Source organism: Macaca nemestrina, chromosome 2, assembly GCF_043159975.1.
Source record: "Macaca nemestrina isolate mMacNem1 chromosome 2, mMacNem.hap1, whole genome shotgun sequence".
Classification (NCBI taxonomy): Eukaryota; Metazoa; Chordata; class Mammalia; order Primates; family Cercopithecidae; genus Macaca; species Macaca nemestrina.
In genome coordinates, this window is record NC_092126.1 from 173,354,657 (window position 1) to 173,378,849 (window position 24,193).

At 36.6% G+C, this 24,193-nt stretch overlaps 2 long non-coding RNA genes across 5 annotated transcripts in view; one reads left to right on the forward strand and one right to left on the reverse strand.

The window, feature by feature from the left end:
- The window catches only part of LOC105477567 (uncharacterized), a 577,843-nt gene that overhangs the window by 306,681 nt on the left and 246,969 nt on the right, over positions 1-24,193 (forward strand). The gene's annotated exons all lie outside the window — the stretch shown is intronic.
- LOC105477570 (uncharacterized) overlaps positions 9,951-24,193 on the reverse strand; it is a 140,868-nt gene continuing 126,625 nt past the window's right edge. Inside the window, exons 2-4 of the long non-coding RNA XR_003017036.2 lie at positions 12,293-12,396; positions 11,116-11,212; positions 9,951-10,035 (exon numbers count right to left, since the gene is read on the reverse strand). This is a non-coding gene — a long non-coding RNA (uncharacterized lncRNA). The remainder of the gene's footprint in view (positions 10,036-11,115; positions 11,213-12,292; positions 12,397-24,193) is intronic.

Here is a 24,193-nt window from a genome sequence, read left to right on the forward strand (position 1 = left end):
ATTGACTCACAGTTCTACATGACTGGGGAAACTCACAGTCATGGAGGAAGGCAAAGGGGAAGCAAAGTATATTTTCCCATGGTGGAGCAGGAGAGAAAAAGCAAAAAGGGAAGTGCACACACTTTCAAACAACCATGCCTTCTGAGAACTCATTCTCTATCATGAGAACAGCAAGGGGAAAGTCCACCAACCACCCTGATTCAATTACCTCCCACCAAGCCCTTCCCTTGCAACATGGGGAATACAATTCAAGATGAGATTTGGGTGGGGAAATGGAGCCAGACCATATTATACTGCCCCTGCACTTCCAAAATTTTATGTCTTTCTCAAATTTCAAAATGCTATCATGCCTTCCCAACAGTCCCCTAAAGTCTTAACTCATTCCAGCATTAACTCAAAAGTCCAAGTCTAAATTAGTCTCAAGGGACAAGGCAAGTCCCTTCTGCCTATAAGCCTGTAAAATAAAAAACGAGTTAGTTACTTCCAATATACAATGGGGTTACCTGCATTGGATAAATGTTCTCACTCCAAAGGGGAGAGATTGGTCAAAACAAAGGCACTATAGGCTCCATGAAAGTCTGAAAATTAGCAGGGCAGTCATTAAAATTTAAAGCTCTGAAATAAGCACTTTTGTCTCTATGTCTCATATTGGGGGCACGCTGATGCAAGGGGTGGGCTCCCAAACCTTGGGCAACTCTGTGTCTTTGGCTTTGCAGGGTACAGCCCTCATGGCTGCTTTCAGTGGCTGGCATTGAGTGCCTGCAGCTTTTCCAGGCACACAGTGTGAGGTGTTGGTGGATTTACCATTGTGGGGTCTGGAGGACAGTGGCCCTTTTCTCACAGCTTTCCCATGGGGACTCTGTGCTAGAGCTCCAACCCCACATTTCCCCTCTGCTCTGCCCTAGTAAAAGTTCTCCATGAGGGCTCCTCTCCTGCAGCAGACTTCTGCCTGGCATCCAGGCATTTCCATACATCCTCTGAAATCTAGATAGAGGCTTTCAAACCTCAACTCTTGCCTTCTGCATACCCAAAAGCCCAACACCACATGAAAGCCACCAATCCATAGGGCACACACCCTCTAAAGCAATGGCCCTAGGTGTACCTTGGCCACTTCTAGCCATGGCTGAAGCTGGAACATCTGAGACACAGGGTGTCATGTCCCAAGGCTGCAAAGAGCCCCAGGGGCCCTGAGCCTGGCCCATGAAACCAATTTTTCCTCCTGAGCTTCTAGGCTTGTGATGGAAGGGCCGGCCAGGAAGTTCTCTCACATGCTCTGAAGACATTTTTCCCATCGTCATGGCTATTAATATTTGGCTTATTTTTACTTATACACATTTCTACAGCTGGCTTGAATTTCCCCCCAGAAAATGGGTTTTTCTTTTCTACCACATGGTCAGATTGAAAATTTTCCAAACTTTTATGCTCTGCTTCTCTTTTAAACATAAATTCTAATTTCAGACTATTTCTTTGTGAATTCTAATGACTATACACTGATAGGAACAGCCAGGCCAAATATTGAATGCTTTGCTGCTTAGAAATTTCTTCTTCTAGATACCCTAAATCATCTCTCTCAATTTCAAAGTTCCACAGATGTCTAGAAGAGGGGCAGAATACTTCCAGTCCCTTTGCTAAAGCATAGCAAAACTGACCTTACTCCAGTTCCCAATAAGTTCCTCATCTCCATCTGAGATCACCTCAGCCTGGATGTCATTTTTCATACCACTATCAGCATTTTGCCCAAAACCATTCAACAAGTTTCTAGGAGGTTCCAAACTTTCCCATATCTTCCTGTCAACTTCTGAGCTCTGCAAAGTGTTCCAACCTCCACCCATTACCCAGTTCCAAAGCTGCTTCCACATATTCAGGCATCTTGATAACAATGCCCCATATTTCCTGGTACCAATTTTCTGTATTAGTCATTTTCATACTGCTATAAAGAACCGCCTGTGACTGAACAATTTATGAAAAAAATAAGTTTAACTGACTCACAGAGGCCTTAGGAAAGTTACAATCATGGCAGTATACAAAGAGTAAGCAAGGACCTTCTTCACATGGTGACAAGAGAGACAGAGAGTGAAAGGGGAAGGGACACACACTTTCAAACAATTAAATCTCATGAGAACTCACCCACCATCATGAGAACAGCAAGGGGGATGTCCAGCCAGGATTCAATCACCTCTTACCAGGCCCCTCCCTTGACAAGTGAAGATGACAATTCGACATGAGATTGCCATGCCATATTAATGGGATTATGTAAAGAAGCCAAATCTATAAATCACTGGCATCCCTGAAAGAGAGAGTGAGAAAGCAAACAACTTGGAAAACGTATTTTGAGATAACATCCGTGACAACTTCCCCAAGCTTGAGAGAGACCAGCAATCAAATTCAGGAAATACAGAGAACTGCTACAAGATTCTACACAAGAAGATCATCCCTAAGACACCTAATCATCAAATTTTCTAATGTTTAAATGAAAAAAAGAATGTAAAATGCAGCTAGAAAGAAAGAGCAGGTCACCTACGTAGGGAATCCTACCAGGCTAACAAACAGACCTCTCAGATGAAACCCTACAAGTCAGAAGAGACTTGGGGCCTATATTCAACATTCTTAAAGAAAAAAATCTTCAACTAATCTTGTTTTTATTGAGTTTAGGCTTTTCGATGTATTTGGTAAAACACAAATAATTTTGCATGCATCTTAATGTCATTTATTCACTGGAATTATTAAAATAGTCTAATTAAATAGATTCTGTGTACTAGGCAGTGTTAACTACCAATGATTGAAAGATAACTTTGACATTGTCCCTGCCCTCAAAGAACTCTCAACTTGGTAAGCTAATTTGAACTTTTATAAATACTCTTGGTCCTCAGCACACAATTTAACATTTCATCATATACAGCTTTGCATTGTTGGTTATTATTTTCTGTCTATTCTATCAGATTCTTTTCTATTCTATAAGATTTTGTCTATCCAACTACAAGAATACAATTAGAGCAATAAGAGTACCTTCCTTTCATTGAGCTCAGCTCCTCACTTAACATAGAAGGAAACTAAGGTCTTGGACTATTTGGGAAGAGGCCTACAGAGAGGAAGGGACAGCTCTAATTTCACACAATGACAGACTCAAAGCCATAGCTCAGGTCTCCATGCTCCTCTCCAAGACTCTTTTTTTCATTACACATACTAGATAATAAACTCTTAAGAGCATGAATTTTCCCTGCACTCTGGCACTTTCTATAGATTAGATTTCCTCCGTTCTGACAGTTTTAGGGCATTGTTTAGGTATTCCAAAACCTGTCTGTGTGGCCAATTGAGAATAACATTATAATCTGTATTGTATGCAAGTTGCACTAATCTCTGGGTACAAATGAGATTTCATTAAAGTAATAAAAAAAAAATGGCTATTAGCTCCCTATCTCCTGATGCAAGACCTTAGTCCATTCTTGTTCATCCCTTAACAACTGATTATCTTGGAGCACCCCATAAAAATACATCGCAGGCCACATGTGTTCTTCTCTGTTCTGCAGCAGGACATCATTCTTCAGGCATTTTTCAAGGAATGTTCTTCCATGTGGCATGGCTGTCTCTCCATGCCTGCCTGCTCCTGATGTAGTGAGGTCTGCAGTGGAAGGTATGAGTGTGTTTTTGAGGGTGAAGCTCATGTTGGGGTACTGCTGTTAAGATGGTGAAATCTCTCTCTCACCATAGAAGAGCCCTCAAGTGGCACATCCTAAGGGAAGTAGATTCTCCCAGCATTTTATGAACAGATCTTATTCAGCTGCTAGATATTTACTTCTAATTTCTTTAGAGCTTCAAATTAGTCACACAAACCTGGTAAAGTAAGACAGAGGAAGGTGGTGAGGATGAGGGGAAACTCAGCTTTCCTTCCTCTCCCTTCTGCTGCCCCTCTGTGGGGTGGGGTGAAATACAGCAAAACCAAAAACAAACAGCATCTTTCTTTCTTTAGTTAAACAGCCAAACAAAACCCTCTAGGGATATCAACTTATGTAATAGATGTTCACAGTGGTTATTGGCCGCGAATTTCATAAACAAACAGAAAATTCCGATTTTTTTTTTTTTAAGAAACACGCTGCTAAACTTGTTTCACACAGAAAAAAAATTAAAACCTAGAGAGGCAAAATAACTTTTTCCCACATAATGAAACGAGTTGTACTATGCTGGAATGAGCACCCAGAATTAGGTCTGTGCCAACTGCCACCTCTAACAGCAGAGGGATACAACTGTCTCACTGTATTAAAAAACAACAATTAAAAATCTCACCTCTGTGAATAAAGTTAATAAAAGTTTTCTATTATGAATGCATGTGATATATCAAGTGATGAGTGACATATAAATACATGTACATATATTCAAAGTTAGTTCTCTATACTTGAAATGAACCTTCCCAGTGAGTTTCCTGATTGTGATATTAATACATTTTATTTAGGTACCACCCCCCCAAAACAGAAAAGGATGTTAATATTTCCTCATCTTTCATACAAATAGAATACCTTGAAACAAATTCTGTATCATAGAATCTTTAGGACATCTCAGCTCTAGGCTAAAACTGTGAGAGAACACATCGATCTTTATTTCTAACTTTCTTTGAAAACTGCTTTTACTCTGTCCTTGCATCCATAATATGTGTGATACTTCCAAACCAAATACACCATTTATGTATAAGATAGATAAGCCAACTTCAAGAAGCTCACTGAATATATTTTCACACTTTTTGAAGTTGTTGCTGTTAATGGAGCTGACTGAATTTGCAAAGTAACCCAATCCAGGTTTTGCATGGAAACAAGGTCATTGTCTTCATTATTTTGCTAAAATAACTTTTGCTGTGATAGATGGGCAAACCGTGATCCTGTGCTTAATTTTCTTTTTAAAATTCAGACAGATCCTCTCTTCTTGGTCAATCAGTTTTCTGATTTTGTAGCCTGTGTGATGTTTTAATAAAAGAGACCTCTCTTTTGTTTTAAAACAATTGCTGCAATATATCTTTGTTTTTTAATGAGGTTAATTCTCAAACTAGTGGACAATGTTCTGATGGCCACAATGGTCTGTCTCCAAATAATCAAAATAGTTCTTTTATCTTTTAGTTTCTTTGTTTCGTCTTCAAAATCTGTTAAAAAACATGAACTGACAATACTCATTATGTTGCTTCAAAATGTCAAAGGCAGTTTGTCCTATACTAGCGTAAACTAAAAGACATGGCTAAGCTGTAGTGAGATTCAATATTTAGCATTCAAATGATTTTTGCAAATGAAAGGGGAGTATCACACTCAAAATCTCTTTGATATCTGTAAAGGGCATGGAAAGTTTCTTTACTGTTTTTTTTTTTTTTTCTTTTAACTCAATACTTTAAATTCTTAAATTTTCGAATATGTTTAATGACTTGTCTTTTATCAGATAAGCATTTTAAATGATGAACATACACAGGAAGCTCATGCCACTTTTAGATCCTTACAAGTCCCAGGGGTATCACCATAGTAACTTGAGAGTACATTAGGATATTTAAACAAAAGCAAAGTGTCTTTTTTCAAATTGCCTCTTATGGTAAAGAGCTACAGGGTGAGTGAGGCACAGAAATGGAGTGTGCTTGGCTTAGGTTCTGATAGCTCTGGCTCTTGGAGGTGTTAATAATTCCATACGCACTGCCCTCGAGTGTTTGACTAATCACAGAAAAATCAGAGTGAACTTCTTTGAGAATTATTAATGTATTTATTTTTGAGCATTTAAAACATAGTACAAATGTATTAATATTTCTACAGAAATTGTCCTGGTATTAAATATTTGAGTAACTTAGAGACATACACAAAAACATATATATCTATATCTATATATAGATATAGATATAAAACATTAAAAATTTAAAACATTTGTACTGTGAATATTTGCTTTATTAGTAGGAAATATGTTTTAAAATTATATACTCTAAATCTTGTAACTGAAATTCAAGAAATAGTTCCGTTCTTCCTTATTCTTCATTAGATATGTAAGATGTTAATAATATTAACTTACAATTCTTCATGATTTTAACATTTCAAAACATCCATGTTCCGAGATATTTTTGTATATATTCTAGAATGTTTCTGGCTCTCTTAAGATGTCCAGAACTGGAGGTATATGCCAGCTGCAAAATGATATAAGTCTGAAAGCTTTTGAAGACAATAATTCTTTTACAAAAGATACAGACATCATTCTTTGTGAAGCAAGAATAGAATCATGCCCTTTATTCATTGTCAATGGACCTGTTCCTCCAGAATACATTACTATCTATTATCTAATAGCCTATTACAGACTGCAGAGCATGTAAAAGCAGTGATATTGCTCAGGGTCTAGAGATTTCATTTTTTTATTTCAATGCCATTATTAAATAACCCCTTAGATGGAAATTCAATACTGGCATGCTACGTGATAAGCTATGTTAATAGCTCGTGTTATGCAAGAATTGAGCAATTATTTGAAACTTAATAGCAGGCCTGTGAAAATGTGTAATTGGACAGATTTCCATCCACTGTAACGTTATGTAGTTACCTTAGTGTTAGCAGATTAGGATGTGGTCCTTTGAAAAAAGCTCATGAAACAAGGCCAGGTTACTAAACAGAGGATTTCTTTTGTCTAGCTCTTTTGGGATGTGGAGGATAGAAACACTTGTGATTTGTTTGAACAGAAGTTGTAGTGCTAGAATGAGATTTGCACAGCAGAAATTTGACAATTTTGAAGTTCTTTAGTTTTATATATGTCCCCAAGAAAGCAGGGTTTAAAAAAAAAAAAAAAAAAAAAAGAGGCTTTGTAAAATGAAGAATGTTTCAAAATGTAAACATATAGTAAATAGGAAGGTTAATTTAAGCTTGTTCACTGTTGCAGAAAAAAATATGAGAAATCAGAATTGAAGAAGGAAAAATAATCACAAGCTGGTAGATGAGGTGTAATGATAATTAATGGTGATGATGTTATTATATTCAGAAAGAAATGATACAGGGAAACCACAGTGGAAGGAAAGAGCCATCATGAAAATTGTAAAACCTTGGTTTATCAGCAGGCGTCACATAGCTGTGTACTCCTTCAGTTGAAATAGATGGATCTTACAGCATTTCATGATTCAGTAATAATATCCTTTATTGTATACCAGTAAAAACAAATAAATCCCTATCTAATAAATCACTGATCTAAAAATTAAATCAGAGGTGGGATTTTTAAAGGGGGCTTTAACTTGAAATTCCGAGTATTTAAACCAAAAGAAAATAAAGCAATGAACAAGAAAATTTACACACTGGGGATGAGGAAAAAATGGAAGAGGAAATAATTTGTTATGGGGTATAAATTCATGGCTCCTGTATATGCATGTGGTAGCTGAATAAACAACGTCCCTGATACGGTTTGGCTGTGTCCCCATCCAAATCTCATCTTGAATCCCCACATGTTGTGGGAGGAACCCAGTGGGAGGTAATTGAATCATGGGGGCAGGTCTTTCCCACGCTGTTCTCGTGATAGTGAATAAGTCTCACAAGATCTGATGTTTTATTAGGGAGAGTTTCTCTGCACAAGCTCTCTTTGCTTGCTGCCATCCATGTCAGATGTGACTTGGTCCTCCTTGCCTTCTGTCATGATTGTGAGGCTTCCCCAGCCATGTGGAACTGTAAGTCCATTAAACCATTTTCTTCTGTAAATTGTGCAGTCTTGGTTATGTCTTTATCAGCAACGTGAAAACAGACTAATACACTCCCCATTCCAACAGTGTTTAAGTCCTAATCCTCAGAATGTGTGAATATGTTGTCTTACATGGTAAAAGAGAATTTGCAGATATAATTAATGATCTTGAGATAGGAAGATTATTCAGAATTATCTGGGTCAGCCAATGTATTATAATCACAAGCATCCTTATAAGAGGGAGACAGGAGGATCAAAATTGGAGAGAGACAATGTAAACACAGAAGTAGAGGTCAAAGAAAAGAGAAGATGCTACCCAGCTGGTTTTTAAGATTGAGGAGGGTCTGTGAGCCAGGGAACATAGTCAGGGTCCAGAAGCTACAGAAGGCAAGAGATAGGACTCTCCCCTAGGGTCTACATAAGGCATGCAGGCCTGCCAACACCTTGATTTTCACCCACTGACACTGATTTTGGACTTCTGATCTCCAGAACTGTAATTTAATGATTTTTTGTTGTTTTAAGCAGCTAAGTTTGTTGTAATTTGTTAAAACACCAATAGAAATCAAATATAATGCAGGATCTCTGTATACTAAGATGGTATACTATATGCTCTTTATATATTAGATTATAATATGAAGTTACTAAGCCTTGTGTCTTTGTAGTTGCAGTATATCTCCCTTAGAAGTCCTTATACCTGTTGCAAGGACGTAATCTATCTATCCTAATTCTTAGAAACTGCCTTTCTTCTTTCTTCCTTTCTCGGCTTTCTGTTTAAAATATGCATATACATGAAACCTGATTCTTCCCAGGCCTCATGGGCATGGAAACACTTCTATAGTCATGGCAATTTTAATTACTCAGATTCCATTGGCCCTTGTCTCTACTTTGGAAAGGCTCCACCTCCAAAATGTTCCTGGGAGTATCCAGAGGTTGCTTTACATTTGCTTACAAAACAAGCCATTTCTGGGGGATTACACTGCTCTCTGGACACTGAAATACTCCAAAGGGTATCTCCACCACATTTTGTTGTGCTAGTGTATCCTCTTCTCTGGTATAAGTGCCACTGTACCCCTCCTGGAGGCATCCCCAACATGTCACAATTCACAGGTTAATTTTTGTTAGTACTCCACTCTGCTAAATGAATTCCAGGCAGTGCTCCCAATATCTGACAGTTTTTAGTGACACAACATTGTTTCATGTTTTATTCAGGTCCCCTCTGTTATGGATCCCAAAGGGAATACAAATGGGAGATACCTGGGAAACTATTTGAATGTGGATGCCAGGCTGTCATCAGAATTGTCCCCTTCCCTTGACAACCTTGTGCTGGTATTCGCTCTCTTTTCTCCGTCTAGGAAGTCACGGCCAGCTTTGGCTGTGGCTTGAAGTTTGTGAAATCTCATGAAAATCAACTCGTAGGAGGTTTTCTCCACCTGTTCACCAGTGATGACATATTGCCTCTTGGACTTTGGCATGGATTCATGGTTACCTTCATTTTTATGCTTGTCTAAGCCTGATATTTTTAATGAACAAGGAGGGACTGTTTAGCATGCTTCCTCATGTGGCAAGCCATGATTACAACACTGATCTACTTGAAAAGATTGCTAGGTAAATAGGTTTTGTCTGAAAAATAGAATCTCTTTTAAGTACTCAGTCTGAGGTTCTGTTGTCACAATATAAAGAATCCAATACACCTGTGAATGTTGTTTGCAAAGTTGTTATCAACTGCAGGGATTGTAAGAAGTTTTTATTCACCCCAACAGGAGAGGTGGATATAAGATCTGCCCTGATTAGGTGGAGCCTCAGTAAATAGCCAGAAATGCTAACTGTGGCCAAAGTGGTTTGGTAAATGCAGAGTGCCATCAGTGCTTTCCATCCCTGTGACTGAGTAATGGCCTATTAAAAATGATAATTTCAACTTTGAGCTAATAATTGAACTATTTTAACTAATAATTTTAACTTTCTTTATATCATTCAAGTGTGTTGTTAAAACCTGAAAACAAACAATAGTGATTCCACCCTTTACTCAAGAAATTTCTGTCAAGAACATGAGCCTCTGATAACAGCTCTGCCTTCATATCATTATTACTCTGTTGATGCATAACAAATTTACCTGAATATTAACATTTTAAAACAACAAAAATTTTTTATCTCACACAGTTTCTGAAGGCCAGGAATCTGGGAGCAGCATAGCTGGATGATTCTGAGTTTCCCCTGAGCTTATAATAAACGTGTTGCCTGGGACACCACTCATCTGAAGACTTGACTGGGGATAGGGGGTCTGTTTTCAAACTCACTCACTCCCGTGGCTGTCGGCAGGAGATGGAGACTACATTTCCTTGCCAATTGGGCCTCTTCTTTTGGCTGTTCCTGACTTGGCAGCTGGCGTCCAACAAAGTAGGAAAGGGATATAGAGAAAAAAATCATACTAGTGCTTCCACTTATTACATTTATTAGAAGCAAATTACTAAGTCCAGCCCATATGCAACAGGAAAAATTTATATAAGGACATGATTACCAGGAGACAGGGACCCTTGGGGGCCATCTTGGGTGATGCTGCTATAGTCACCAATTTGCTGACTGAACTTGAACAAAGCACTATGCCTCTTGGATCCTTTGGTTTCTCTTGTTACAATTTTAGAGATTTTACTATATAATGCATTCTATATGTATCTGAGCTCTCAAGAGTGATAATACACTAACGAATGATTAGATACTAGAGGATGTAGATAGAAACATCCTCAGTGAGTGGCAGAAGTTAACTTTATTATCTATAACCCAATTTCCCAAAGTAACTCTTAATATATTTTTTTTTACATCTGAGGCATCCTTCAAAGATATTTTATTACAATGATCACTAGCAATTGTAATTGTAAATTATCATAGATTATTTTGGCATTCACTATTTAAGGATCATTTTTGAGATTTCCTCATCTTTCCATTAGGAAATTAATTGAGATCCAGAATGTTTTCTATGTTGTTTCCAGTCACAAGGTTAATTATTGAAGTTTATCTTTATAAAATATCATATGCAATAGGACTAGTTTTGCTAAAGAAACAAAATAAGTAACATGTATTAAGAACTTACTATATATATATCTAGCACTCTTCTAAATGCTTTCAATCCTCCTAACAATCCTAGCGAGGTAAAACCAAAATGATACACTTTGATTATATACATATATATAATATCATATACATATATACATATATACACATGTATGTATACGTATAATGTGTGTATATAATGTATATGTACATACATATATATAAAATATATATAGTGTGTATATATATGTGTGTGTATATATATGCATTAGCACAGTCAGGATTTGATACCACACAGTCAGGCTCCAAACCATAGGCTATCAACCTCTATTCTGCTTGCATAGAGGGGTCACAGAACTTACACATGATTCAAAACAAATTTTGGGAAAAGACCAGGATGAGAATGCTACTTACTTGTGCAATCACATACCCTGGCAATTGCAATCATGGCAGAGGTTGCAGTGGTTCCGCAATGGCTCGACGCTTCTTTAAGCCTATTCATGCTCAAAATCTTCAAGAAAATAAAGAGGCTGAGTGCGTGAAATCTAATTTAGCATTTTGATTAGATCAGACATTCTTAAACTCTAGGAAGTCAATGTGAACCCCAGTTTCTTAGTTTCATGTCAAACTCAGTAATTTCACATTCCAAAAGCACCAAGTTTTCCTGTTGCTATAGTGCCTGTTAGATAAGATGATCTCATCTTCTGTCCACCCATGTTAGGAGGAAGCTGGGTTTCAGTGTGGGATAAAATGAAATGGTAGCTAGGTATGAGCTGACAAACACTAGCCTCAGTAAACACCAATTATTTCTCTTGTTTTTGTTTTCAGAGTGAATCACATGCTAGAGATTCCCTGGAATAGCTTACGATGAGGTACACAGGATGACTAAAACTTCTCTGAAGCCTTTTTTCCAGTATTTGATCTATTTTGTAGCTACACTCAACAATTCACAGAAAATTCTGGGTGTATTTGCTGGCTGCTTCCGTGAAAACAGCATGGAAAACATAGCTATTATCTAATGCTTTGAAGAAATAGCCATTTGAGTCAGAATGTCAACACTGAACACTTTTGTCAATTTTAACATGTTTAAAACAAACTAATACAAGAAGTAGCATGATCGCTTGTATTGAGTATGATTGACCAGATAAAATACAGAACATCCAGTTAAATTTGAATTTCAGATATACCACAAATAAAATATTTAGCATAAAATGTTTGGGATGTATCTATACTAAAAAGTATTCATTGCCTATCTGAAATTCAAATTTAACTGGCATTTGTATTTTTACTTGCTAAATCTGGAAACTTTAATTTTGAGGCTTCAAGAAAAATTGAGAATGTTCTTGCCCATTATGTTTTTTGGGTCTGGTGGTCTCATTCCTTAGTACTCCACTTTAAGCTATAAACTGGGTAACAGCTGGGCCTCCATATCTTATCTCATATCTTATGAGAAGAAGCAGAGACTTTGAGATTAGATGGTCCTAGTCCCAACCCAGCTCTGTTGTTTACTATATGCATGATCAGAGACAAAGTACTTAAGGTGTCTATATTTCATTTTTCATACTGGAATTATAGGGACAACGGCACCCACCTCACACTATTCTTCTGAGGATCAAAGGTATCTAAAGTTCTTGAGGTTTTCTTGTATAATAGCCCTGGAATACATTTTCATTGCTGCTTCCATCTTTCCTGTTGCTGTAAAAAAATATGTGGCTTGAATTATTTAAGACTTCCTGCATATAAGTATAAATGGTATTAAATTAACAGTTAATTCCCTTAGTTGTTTCCTTACATGAGTAATAGTTTTGACCCAGTCTCTGGATTTTTTCTATACAGTTTTGGAAATTTCAGGGTATGTCTCACTTACTCTTATAAATGCTTCTTTGTATTTTCCATGTCCAGCTTAGTTTTTTACCTGCTGACTATGAAGCATTTTAACAATATTTATTACCTTCTGTCTCTGCAGCTTTTAATATACTTGAGGCCGTCAATATTTTTACTCAGAGTATTAATCCCTTGTTCTTCCAAAGGTGTAAAGCCTTGGTGAGGTACAAAAGTATACTATGTAAAAATAGCAAGCTATTTTTTTCCATCCAGAATACACTATACATTTACCTATAACCACTTTACTCATTCAGTATTCAATGGATTCAATGTAGAATTCAATGTGGATGTAGAATGAAAGCTAGGCAAAAGAAGCTCAAAAAATTTATCAAACTTGCATAGTATTTACCAGAAGGAAATTAGACAAATTACTGTACAAATTTTAAATGTCATAAAAGAAATTGGGGAGAATATTATGTAATCATTGTGTTTTATGGTTCATTTTTATGTGAACAGTAGTGTCTGTATGTTCTTCTTTTGGTGTAAAGTTATCCAGACCCTTTGGGTATAAAGTAACAGGACTTAATGACAAGGTATGCTGGGAAATGTCAGAACTAAGAATCAAAACAGTTTTTATTTTAGTTATGTAAAATCCAAGGTGTGACAGTGGCAAAAGCATCAAACTGTGTATCAGCCAAGCAGAACTGCTTGAAGACTTCCCAATGTAGCTGACTGCTTCTTGCTACTGTACAATTTCCTGCAAAGCTCTTTTTTCTTTGTCTTCATAAAATGTTCTTAGTCTTCCCAGGAACTATCATTCTTCTGCTTAAATATCCCTTGTCTTTCTCACTCAGAGACAGCATTTTTACAGCCTATGCTCCCTGCAAATATTTCTTCAATTGCATATGCCACTTGCTATTTTAATTATTTTTTTTGCATGTCTCTCTCATCTCCTTGGAGATGGGAGCCATATGCTATTCATCTCTGTGTTACCAATGCCCCCTTAGCACAGAACTTAGTGCAGAGCATTTCTCAATAAAAGCTTGGCAAATTGAACATAGCGAGATCATTGTCTATAAAACAAGAAATACACATTTGGATTATTTCATTCTATCACATGTATTATTCTCAACTGTTAAGCCTTTCTAAAGCTCTAAGAAATTATAAAAAGGCTACAGAGATGTGAATAATTCGACAAAGCAGGAGTTGAAAGATATTAATCTTCTGGTATCTAGGTGCTCATTTCGATGCTGATATGTATCTTTAATTTTGTTATCATGCCCATAGTCCAGATGGATTTTTATTAGTTCATCAAACAATGAAGCAGACTTGACTTGTATTTAAATCCTTCTAATTAGTATAATCTTAAATCAAATTGCTGAATGGGTCTGAATATTTATTTATGACTTTTTTAGTGCTTAATAAATTTAAATGAAATAAAAGAGCAATATATTTTTCTATGATCTGATGCATAATGTTTTGATAGCACCAACTGATATTACAGACTTTGCCTAATCTTCTGAGTTCCATCCAGCATCTTTACTTGATCCAAATAAAGTTTCATTTATAGGAGATTTTCATGCATTTTACCCCCAAAACAAACACTTTTTTGTTTCTAGATCAGAACTTGGTTTGTCTGTAATGTACATTATTGTGTAATGGAATTTTAGTTAGTCTGACACTTTCTGTTCTTTTGATTAGAGGCTCTAGTCCAAAGGGTTTTCTGGGAAAAAAAAAAAAAAAAAAAAACACTTTTCCACAAATTGGCAGTAAAGATGAATAGTGAGTATTTATTATGCATTTACACATGCAACATTGTTCTAGGCACTTTGCATTTAATTCCCACAACCTTCTTTGAGACAGGAGCTCTCTTCACTTTACAGGTCTGGTAGCTCTGGGAGGAGTATATATCCAGATCTTATTCTCTTAAAAGAGTAAGTTCTAGTCAGCTGTGGGATGGGCACGCACTTTTGCCAAAAGTTGTGATTGACATTTGCTAATTGGGTAAATTAAGTTTTACAAGCACCAAGTTTACTTTACAGAGAGGAACTCATGATCGATTTAGGTGAGGTACTGCCATTGAACTCGAAAGAAAGTCATGTCCAAGGTCACAGCTCATGTGCTTATTCACACTCTGGCCACAAGGGGGAGATTGTTAAAGGCAAAGGAATGTGCACCTGCTCTTTTCCATTGTCAAGTTTCTTTTCCTTCGAAATGTGTGCCTTGATTTACAGTGATGCCTGGGCTGGGGTTTAACCTTGCTACAACTTTTCCAGCGTGTTACAAAGGTCTTCTTGTGGCTCTCTGCTCTTTATGCCTAATTACATCACTGGTTGGCACATTTCATGAAAATAAGATAGCTTTAGAGAGAATGTTTCCAGGGTGGATACTCAAAAACATCATAATCATCTAATACAACACAATTCAGCTACTCTTAAATGATATGCTTTCTTTTTTAGTGGCTCTTTCCTATAGTGTCCTGGCAAGTTCTCTAAAGCTACAAAATGGATAGGTCAAGAACTTTAGCTCACAGCAAAGGGAAATTTGATCTTCAACATAAAATTGGATAAAGGATGCAGCCTGGAACCAAGGGGCTGAAATTATAGTTTTCCCTACTTAAGATAATTATGCCTCATGCAGTCATTTAATTTAATAACTATATTATTATACTATGGATTAAAAGCATATGACACAATAAAAGTTTTGAAGAAAGCATTATAGAAAATATAAAATTGACTCATTTAATAAACTTCTAATGAGCCTAAAAACTCATCTTAGGCAGCTGTAGAAACTTAAGGGTTTAATGTAATCTTTTTCTTCAGTTTCTTTTTTTTAATATTTGAAGTACTTATGTAGGTCATTCTATGTGGGTCTATTGAAGTTTCATCTTTCCATGAACGGTTCCATGAACTAGATGGGGAAGCAACTAAAAAATTATTGTCATGAAAACTTAGATTTTTGTTTATATGTTTGCATGTGTGTTCAACATTCTATTTTAAGATTTGTAACATAGTATGATCAGTATAGTATTATATAGTATAATACTACATTATAATATAGTATAATATACATTATATTATTATACTGTAATCCACAGTATAATAATACAGTCATTAAACTAAATGAGTGCATTTGGCATAATTATCTTAAGTAGAGAAAACTATGATTTCAGCCACTAGGTTCTAGACTGCATTCTTTATTCAATTTTATGTTGAAGATCAAATTCCCAATAATGAATATTATCCTCTATACTGACACGAGAACAAAATGTATTTATTTTTCAATTGACATTTATTAAAATCCTATGGACATTTATAAAATCAATGACATAGGCCAGTCATTGATCCAGGCACTTACATCACTAAGCACAGGAGCCCCCAATCACTAGCACTTGGAAACAAGCATTCTAGTGGAAGAAATAGAAAAAAATTACTAAGTAACTTGTATGGCATGTTAATATGTATACATTACTAAAAAATAGATCAAAGAAGATTGAGAATGCTAGGAGGGAATTGAAATGGCATCAGAGAAGACCTCCCTGAGAAAGTGAAATTTGAACAAAGACTTGTAGCAGCTGAGGGAGTGCACCTTGCAAGTATCTGGAGCAGAGGGTCAGGCACTCCAAACAGAGGCAGCCTCCAGTACAAAGCCTACCTTAGGAAAAACAGATGTATGACATAATCTGATTTCAGTTTTTGAAAAATGCATTTTGTTTTTGTTAATGTGTGTTTATGTGTCTGTTGGTATGGGTAGAAGATCTAGGCTTTCTAAAACAGGTGATAGTAACTACTACCATGATGATAACAGTGAACTTTGAATTTATTTTGAAAGTTAAACCAAATGAATATCCTGAGAGATTGGATGAAAGAAAGAGAGGAATCAGAAATGCCTCCAAGGTGCTTGCCCTGAGCAGCTGGAAGGATGAAGATGCCTTCAAATGGTATAAAGAGGACTGCAGGTGGAATGAGAGCGAGTGAATGGTGGGGAGAGGGAGAAGTTCACTTATCGACAGGATGAATTTGAGATATTCATTAGACATCTCAGTGGCAATAGGCTATAACCCCCTTTTCCCATAAAGAATAACAACCCCTGGCTCAAGGGCCACTCTCCCCCTCTCTCATCTATGGCAGCCATCCCTAATCTAAAAGGCCTTTGTTCCTGCTGACATGATGCAGGTCACACCTTTTTTAACATACAGACTTAGATAGCCAACACTACCTGGCTGAAGTTTCAGAGTCACAGTAACACAATTGATTTCCTTGCTAGGTCAAATTCTTCCTAGTCATCTTATTGTAGTCAAATATTTCCTCAAATTATATACTTTATCTATGTTTAAGTAGGGTAGACGTGCCACAAAAGCCAGGTCATTCTAACTGATAACATATTTTCCTGCAAATTAACTATGGTTTTCTGTACTTTCCTAAGATAGGAAGGAGTCATGTACTGTCTCAGAAACCGGTTTCAGGTTTACCTGACAGCAAACTTTTCCCAAATTGCTCTGTAGCTGTCAATCTACTCTCAATGGCTACTTAATTTTTTTAATTGGTAGGGTGCGAGAAGGTAGAACAGCAGGCATGTCTGACGTGAGGGAAGACTACCCTTCTAATTTTCTAATGAGAACACTTCATTGGCATGAGGAGGACAGAGGTCTGAATCTTTTTTAACAATTAAATCTTTGCATCTGGCATGTTATTCCTCCAAGACAGCTAACATATTCTCTCTAGCATCTACTAGAATTTAACAGAGTCAGTGAGAGTTCACAGGAAATTATTTCCTTGACACCTCGATGCCGGGGAGTACTTAATAAATAATTGAAATAACGTTCAAAGAATGTAGAATAAAAATACAACAGTTCTTCATTTCAAGAGATGTTTATTGAGGGTGTCCAGACTTTTGTTCTGTTAAAGAAAAATGTTTAACCTTTTTTCAGAGTGACAATAACCCATTTGGTAATAAGAGACAAGAAATGTGTGTGTAATTTATGCTACTTAGTAGATTGCCTTTGTTTGTCTTGCTTGTGGCACATAAACAGATGTCAAGAGAGAATCTCTTTGTGCATTAATCTGAGTATGGAAACTGCTGACATAGCAGCTAATATAGCTGTATTATCCATCTACATGCTTGTTCTTTCCTGGTTTATAGAGCAGGGCTTTTTGTCTCAATATAAATCAATAGAAAGGGAACTTTCGAGCTATTTAAGATTCTAGCCACTTGCACTGAAACATGAACCCCTTTGATTATGTAATACTTCCACACATTTACTTATTTAGTAAAACCACAACTGTCTTCCTTTCCATCATCCTGAATTTGTGGGTCTGAAAGAACGCACCTAAAAATACATTTCCAAAAGAGTCATTCATTCTTTAAAAAAGGTAACTATTTTACAAATACCAAATTATTATGAAATTCTTTACTAGTAAAAAATGATTTTAATAGAGTTTACCTATTAAAGCCTATAAGAAATAGCGTGCTTCTTTTGGACAGCCATGTAGAATTGCTTCCCAATGCAAAAATGCTACACTTTGTGAAGTACTTGAGGAATTTGTGCTTACTGGTTTCTCCAATTAGCGATTTTTTTTTTGGTGTACTCTTTTTTAAAACTTTTATTTTAAGTTCCGGGGTACATGTGCAGGACGTGCAGGTTTGTTACATAGGTAAATGTATGCCATGGTGGTTTATAATAAAGTAATAGAAATGAAAATGGTTTGTTTTGGTTTGTTTTGTTTTTGTGAGACAGAGTCTTGCTCTGTCACCCAGGCTGGAGTGCAGTCGTGCAAACTCAACTCACTGCAACCTACACCTCCCAGGTTCGAGCGATTCTCTTGCCTCAGCCTCTCAAGTAGCTGGGATTGCAGGCGCGCACTACCACACTCGGCTATTTTTTTGTATTTTTAGTAGAGACGGGGTTTCACTATGTTGGCCAGGCTGGTCTCGAACTCCTGACCTCAAGTGATCCGTCTGCCTCGGCTTCCTAAAGTGCTGGGATTACAGGCTTGAGTCACTGCACCTGGACTGAAAATGTTCTTAAGATAAATGATGAAGTGTAAAATAAGATTCCTGTTGTTCAGGATTCTCCAGCTTGATAGCTTTTTTTTGTACACGCACCGTGGGAAAAAGTTGGCAGAAAATAAGTCAGGAAACAAAATGTAAATTTACTTATACTAAATTTGACCTATATGGCCACAGCTTTTCCCTTGCCATATTGTGAGACTGATGAGTATATATTTATTCAAATAATCATTCTCTCTTTCCAAATAACCCCATTGTGCTGTTTCTGCTTTTTTTGTTGTTGTTACAATTACCTTGATATCATGCAGCATACTTTCTTAAATAACCTCACTGATAAGAATGATTTATTTTCTGAGGGTGGCTTTCAAGAAGCTGCTTAGTCACTTAAGGATGGCTAGTGACAAGATGATATGATCAAAGTGATTAATATTAATCGTGACAAAATAATACAGTGATTCTTAAAGTGTGATTCCGCACATTAACAGCCTCAGAATATCATGGTGAGCTCGCTCAGACCTGGACTGCTGTGTCTACCCTCAGAGTTTCTGATCATTTAGCTTAGGGTAAGACCTGAAAATTTACTTTCCTGACAAGTTTCCAGGTGATACTGATGCGGTCTGGGGACCACATTTTGAGAACCACTGAATGAATATGGGATCTTAAAATAATTATCCTGAATTCTTTTATTATTTTAAACTGCTTTGAAGGCAGTTTCAAAAGTCAGTATTATTAGGAAAAGTTTAAAACCTCTTGAAGTTATTCTTTTTATAGGAAAATATTCTGTAGGTTATTTTGCCTTGGTTTGTAAACAAAGCACCCCAGGGCTTTATTGCTAGCCCTGGAATGCCAAATTAACATAGCCTGGAAGGAGCCAGGGTTATAGAATGGGAATACTTAGTGTCTCGGCTGCCCAGCCTCATTTTCTTTGGTATCACAAGAATGGGGAGAGATGATTTTGAGTTCAGCTTTCTAACCTCCAAAATGTTGTTAGAAGCTTAACGTGCATCTTTACTTTTCTATCCAAGAAAAAAAAAGTAATTTGAATTAAATTTAAAAATTCAACTAAGTTAAACTTGGGACATCTGATTCTTGGGAATTGTTAAAAATCTGATCATGTAACTTAACTATATGAAATTCTTCAAATGACCTCCCCCTATTGGGGATTGTGTGTCTTCCCTGTGAGATACTGAGTTCCATGAGACCAGAAATCATTTCTGTCACGAGAGCTGTTGAATATTTAGGGCTTCAAATGGTACGTAGAACAGAATAGGCAACCTGTGAATTTATTTTGGATATTAGAGTGCAAGATCTTTGACACGTAATGCTCTTCATGTTCTGTTCCTTTCTCAGTCTTCTCTCTATCTCTTATCACACTATACTTTGAATCATACAGAAATACTGATTTTGCTTGGCCTTTCTGAAAAGTGTCATGGTCTTTGTCACTGACATAGAACCAAATGACACTCATTTTTACTATTTGTTCACAAACGCTGTTGTCATCTTTGGAATACTAAGGTAGAGTCAGGCCTGATTTAGTAATTTGCTACTGGGTCCTGAAGACAGGCTAGTATTTTGTCTACATAGTTTAAATGAATTATTAATTAGCAGAAATAATAACTGTTTCAGATGTAACAACAGATCATTTCATAAATCTCTCAAGTAGCTCTAATGGGAATAGTTAGTAACAGCCAATTGTCTGGGTTTTAATGTAATCAAAATTTGGATGTGGGGCAGGGGCAAGAAGAATTTCTGTAACATTTTCATGGCCCTTGAGGAATTTGACATTCCATTTGAAAGTCAGTATTATCTTTAAACCACTTAACTTGAATATGTTTTACTTGTTTTGGTTAGAAAGGGTAAAGTAGAGGTTTATGATTTTAAAATTCTAAACTATCAGCAAGCAGTTTGAGTCCTCCAAACTGTAGTGGGTTAAATTGTGTCCCCACAAAATTCATATATTGAATCCCTAGTCTCCAGTACCTCAGAATGTGGCTGTATTGGGAGGTTAGCTTTTTAAAAAGGTGATCAAGTTGAAATGAGACCATTAGAGTGGGGTCTAAAAATCTGAATGTTATCCTTGTAAGAAGAGATTTGGAGATAGACATGTAGAGAGAGAAGACAATGAGAAGACAAGTAGAAGAGGAAAAAAAATGATCATCTACAAACCAAGGAGAAAGGCCTCAGAAAAAAATGTAACCCTGCTGATTCCTTGCTCTCAGACTTTTAGCCTCCACAATCATGAGAAAATAAATTTTGTTGTTTAAGCCACCCAACCTGTGATACTTTGTTATGACAGCCCTAGCAAAATTAATGCATAAAGAGACTATATCTCGGTTTAACTAAGTCAAAAAGTGTGAAATACCATGTATTACAATAAGAAAAAAGGGAGAAATAGAGCATCATATTAAATAATATTCTAAGTTACAAGCATAGGTTAAGCCTGCTAAAGAGCAAAATATAGGGACCCAGGGACATAGAGTCAAGAGGACTTGGAAGTCTGCTTTCATAAACATTGACTAAATGACTGCAGTCAATTAACCTTTTAGCCCACCTTCCAGTAATCGCACGTGGATAAGTGCAAGTGATGTGTTAAACAACAACACAACAAAAGATCCCAAAGTACAATAGTAATCCATTTATTATTATCAATCATCAAAAATCAAGATGTGTTTAGATATGTAACCCAGCGTAGTGGTTAAGAGTGTAGGCCCAGAAATGAAACATACTTGAATTCAAATTTCAGCTTTATTGCTGAAAAAACGATGTGATCTAAACCTTAAATGTAAGTTAACTTGCGTGTAAAATGAGGCTACTAATAGTACTAACTTTACAAGAATGTCTTAAGGATAATCAGTGTAAACTTCTTTGCATAAAGCAATTACTTAATACACCAACTACTATTATTAGCATAATATGTTTCTATTTGCTACATGTCATAATGCAGAACTGAGGACACTGACTTTTCAGGGTGTCTCAACTTTTCTGACAGTAGCTGTTTTTATTCATAAGATCACCAGTTGCTTCTCTTTACTGTCAAGCATATTGTAGAGGCATATTTAGCGGCAGTAGCTTATTTATTCACCAGAAGATCCACCGCAATCACAGGATATTTCTTAAGGGCCTGGTTTTCTTGACTCAACTTTCTAGAATGACAGCTTTTACTTAGTTCACATTCCTGCAATTCAGCTCCCTGATTTGATTCCATCCATCCTTGTGCATTCATGGATGATGAGCTTGAATTTAGACCAAGTTCATGGTAACAGCTTTTTAACATAGGAATACGAAGTATTCTCATCTTAGGTGCTAGACACAATATTTCAAAAAAACAAATGCACTTTGTGTAGCTCAAAGTCATAAACAAGTATTCTGCTTACCAGACTTTACTCTCACTTAAAATGCACTATTAAATGTTATCATAAGTTTTATAAAAACATCAGTGAGTTTAAAGCATTTAGTGAATTCAAAGAAACAACAGGTGCTCACTTTATGGCAGAAAGAAGAGGACTGAAATAGTTGAGTTGGTCTTTTTTTTTAAAAATCACTTCCTGTCTGACTACCTAAAGGTGGTTTCTGTGCTTTTTTTAAAACATAGTATTCATTTGTTCTTGCTCACCGTTAAATATATTATCAGAAGCAGGAAAAACCACACTTATCCCTATGACCCTAATCATCATATCCATATATATCCAATACCTGGCCTCTGGGGGGTGGAATTGCATCAGCTCCACCATTGGCAACCCATAAGAGCAGCAAGTTACCTCTGTCCCTCGGAACTGTGCATCTTAAGGTATTTGGGAGAGCTCCAGGCTTCCGAATCCTATCTCTCTGCACCTCCAACACCACCGATGGTATATGCAGTGTGCCCAAGTCTTCAAAAATGAGTCATTCTGGGTCAAAAATTTAAATCTCTGCACAGAACTAGGAAAAAAGTAATGTTTCTTGGTTTCTGGGGACCTGATTTACTTTCTGCTCTGTTTTATAAAAATATCTGTTTTGTTATCCATGATTTGGTTGCTCTCGTTTCTCCCAGCCAAACAAAACATTGTACTCCAGAGATCAGGGTCCTGATCAAATAAGATATCGGGCACACTTGATGAAGAGGAGAGGCCAACACAAAAGCATTGAGTTCCTGATGGCAAACATTGTGTGAGTAGAATAAATACTTCAAAAGAGAAGAAACGAAACTACTCCAATTTGCCCCAAATGCTGGAGCTGAACTCTCTCTAAGACACTTGAGTCTCCCAGCCCTCCTCACACTGGAGGTAGATACCAAAGATTATCAGCACCACCCCTTTCCTTAGCCTTATGGGACAATTCAGATACAGACAGTGGGCCATCAAATTAGGTGTTGATTATATGGAAACTATTGAGAAAAATATAAAATATAAAAGTTAAAAGTAACTAGAGTTTTCCTCTAACCAATGGTGGGCAGCTGAATTCACTGTTTCTGCAAATTTCTGACTTTTTATCTTTTGTATTTACTTTCTTAAACCTGTCTTTCTAACCACTTTTAGTTCACTCTTCTCTGTAGAAAGCTTAAGATTTCTCATTTCTATTTTTTTCCTTCTCTCCACTAAACTTGCATGTTGCCTGCAAATTTCTCCCTTCCATGTCTCCTACCTGACTCAATAGATTTTGTCCTTTCTGTACCACTTGCTGTCCTGTGATAAAACAACCTCAGAATAGAGCATCAGAAGAATAACATTTCTTGTTTCACCAATATACCTTCTAAACATTTAATGCTGTGAATAGATGACTTGCTGTTAAGGCAGCATCCCACAAAGATAAAACATAGAGGTATGGGATTTTCTATCATACTATGCAACTTGCAAAAAAAAAAAAAAAAAAGATAAACTCATACTTTGTGACATGCACAATCAAATATGGTAGTGAGTGGAAATTTGTTATAAGTGAAAGGAGTTTACATACCTAATTAACGATGTTTTGCACAACAAATGAAAAAGTTCCTTCTTCATGTCTCATTTTGTTAATTTTCAGTTTGTGCCAACTGACAATCCTTCCAGCGCTATGGAGTATGTAATCATCACTCCTCCTAGCAAAGATCTGAATCTGAGTCTACAGCTGCCATGCACTCTTGTTCATGAGTTTGTCACATGTCTCAGCACAAGGTTTTCCTGCTTCACCCACGTGTTTCATCTTTTAGGCCACTTCTACGTAACATCATGTACCTGAAGGCTCTATGAGGAGTAGTAGCTGATTATGCCATGGGGTCCTAGATCAAGAGGCAAAAACTCTGAATCTTTCTCAGAGGAGACAGCATCCTCAGCTTTGTGAGGAACAGGCAAGTAATACACCGAGAATGAGCTCTTCTTTGGGATCTCAGAATAGATGAATATAAGAAAATTTTACAGATAAAGAATGAGGAACAGAAAGTGTAGCTGTTAGTAGCCCCCTAAAAGTCATTTTTCTTTTTGTCCTCATATTGATGAAGTGTCCTTTTTTTAAAAAAAATATTCCAAACACCATATATCCCACCAAGGGGATGAAACATGTTGTATGTAAGTCATTCATGGCACTCTGATTCTCCTCAACAAATGATTAGAAATGTGCATGCAATGCCTTTTGTTCAATGACATGTGAGAAGACTTCTGTTAAGGTGCTTACAGAAACTATTTTTTCTCTCTGAGATATATATATA